This window comes from Theobroma cacao, unplaced genomic scaffold, assembly GCF_000208745.1.
Source record: "Theobroma cacao cultivar B97-61/B2 unplaced genomic scaffold, Criollo_cocoa_genome_V2, whole genome shotgun sequence".
NCBI lineage: Eukaryota > Viridiplantae > Streptophyta > Magnoliopsida > Malvales > Malvaceae > Theobroma > Theobroma cacao.
Window position 1 is genome coordinate 29,769 of NW_017234771.1, and position 2,079 is coordinate 31,847.

At 32.0% G+C, this 2,079-nt stretch overlaps 1 long non-coding RNA gene across 2 annotated transcripts; it reads left to right on the forward strand.

The window, feature by feature from the left end:
• The first annotated feature begins 175 nt into the window (after window positions 1-175).
• Window positions 176-1,849, forward strand: LOC108663903. Of its 2 annotated transcripts, none has more exons than XR_001930004.1 (3): window positions 176-215; window positions 871-944; window positions 1,812-1,849. It is a non-coding gene; the product is annotated as an uncharacterized LOC108663903 (long non-coding RNA). The 2 variants fall into 2 exon arrangements; XR_001930005.1 differs by lacking the exon at window positions 1,812-1,849 and adding an exon at window positions 1,327-1,359.
• Window positions 1,850-2,079: the final 230 nt, after the last annotated feature.

Genomic DNA, 2,079 nt, shown 5'->3' on the forward strand with positions numbered 1-2,079 from the left:
AAAAAAAATGAATTAATAAAATATTCAAAATATGAATAAAATAATATTATTTCATTAAACTAATAAAAAGGCAAAAAAAAATTAGCCCATAACCCATTCTTCTTCTTCAACATTCAGCCAAGCAAGAAACAAGAGAGAGAAAGGAGAAAATAAAACCCTAGCCAAGAAATTTAAAGGGAAAATAGGTGGAAATTCAAAAATCAAGTGAAAAAAAGGTAACATTTCTTAAATTTGTCTTGTGCTTTACCTTTCCCATGCATTTCCCATCGTTTTTCATGGTTGAATCATGTGATTTGAGGATGAATTCAATTCTGAAAAATGGGTTAGGAGAGAGAAAGTTGTTAGATTAATTTGATTTTGAGCTATGTTAGTGTTTAGTGTTAGTTTAGCATGTTTATGAGCAAAACAATAAGAAAAATATTTATCTTCTCCATGAATTTCTCTAGGCCGAATCTAGCCAATGGTATGTGAGGATGAGGTTGACTTTATTTTAAGAGAATTGGGTGGAAAAATGATGAATTATGAGGTTGAAAATTAAATGGGAATTTTCGGTGCAATAAATTGAAATTTTTACCCACTAGGGGTAAAAGCGTAATTTATAGTCCAGACTGATAAATTGGACGAAATTCACAGTCATTGAGGTATTGTGGATATAATTGGATAATTGAAATTGAAATGGATAGAATTGGAGTCGAATTGGGGATTTTAGGAATTTACACCGTGTATAGGCGAGTTAGGTCGGACACCACAATTAAGCGATTCTCTAAACATTTCAAATCCTATCTAGTGCATACGCATGGATAAGAGCCTAAAATAATTTATAATAAATTGACACAATTTATTGAATTTTGTATCATGAATTATGGATAGGTGGTGAGTCAATTATTTCGGGTAAGAGACTGCACCCGAGGGCGAAAGATAGGAGTATTTCTACTCCTAATACTGTGAGTGAACTTATTATCGTCTTAATTATCTAGAGTAGTTTTATACAATTGTGTGATTTTATGAAAAATGAGTTTAAATGGTAAATTGCTATGTTTTAAGAGAAATTGTAATTTTATAAAATGATTTTATAAATTTTCTGAAAAATCGAATATTGGTTTTGAAAATAGAGTAATTGGAGACTGCTAGTTTGTGTTGCAAATTTATGGTTTTGAATTGAATGGCTTATGATAATAAATGAGCATGAATGGCTAAACTGATTTTGGTGTTAGAATTATTTATACTGTGTAGTCAACCTTGAGAGGCTAGGTTGCGATAAATTGTCATGTCATGCTAGAATGAATTTTATTGATTAGTGGATTATATATTAATTATTTACTGCAGAGGGGGTTCCGTGGACCAGCCTATTGAGGGGCACGGTAAACTCCATTATATTATTACCTCGAACGGAGAGGCGCGTAAGGTATCTCCTGGGGTAAACCTTAGGGTTCACTTCACGCCAAACCACCACGTGAAGGGGAACTCAGCCAACGCCAAAGAACAACTATATTTTTCTCAAACTAAAATATATTTTAAGTGTATACAAAATTTTAACAGCCTTGGCGGACTCGGTTAGATGCCCTGTGCAAGGTATTATCGAGTATGAATTTTGGCACACGCCAAAGTTTTAAGGAATTCATAAGCCAAGTTGATTTCTCGATTTATATGGATTGATTTTATTTGGTTGAAATGAGTTGAAAGGTAATAAAATTACAGTATGATGACTTATTTTAATTGTCTCAATTTACTCGACTTTAGATAGCTTAAATGGTATCTGTTTACTCACTGGGATTTTATAATCTCACCACCCTAATTTCCTCACATTTCAGGCTCAGGGAATTCCATAGTTAGCTGACTTTGACAAGGATCTTCATTTGGACTCGAATCAGTAAAAGCTGTAGGTTTCCAGCTTCCGATGCATTTTGGATAGATGTGGGCCCATGTGTCATTGTAAAAGAAATTTTATGCTTTGGTTATTTACTTTATAGTATATATGAATATAATTAACTCTTACGCTATAAGAATTATGTACCGATAGTTTTATGAAAATTATTTTACAAGAAAATAGTTTATTTTATTGAATATTTTTATTATATT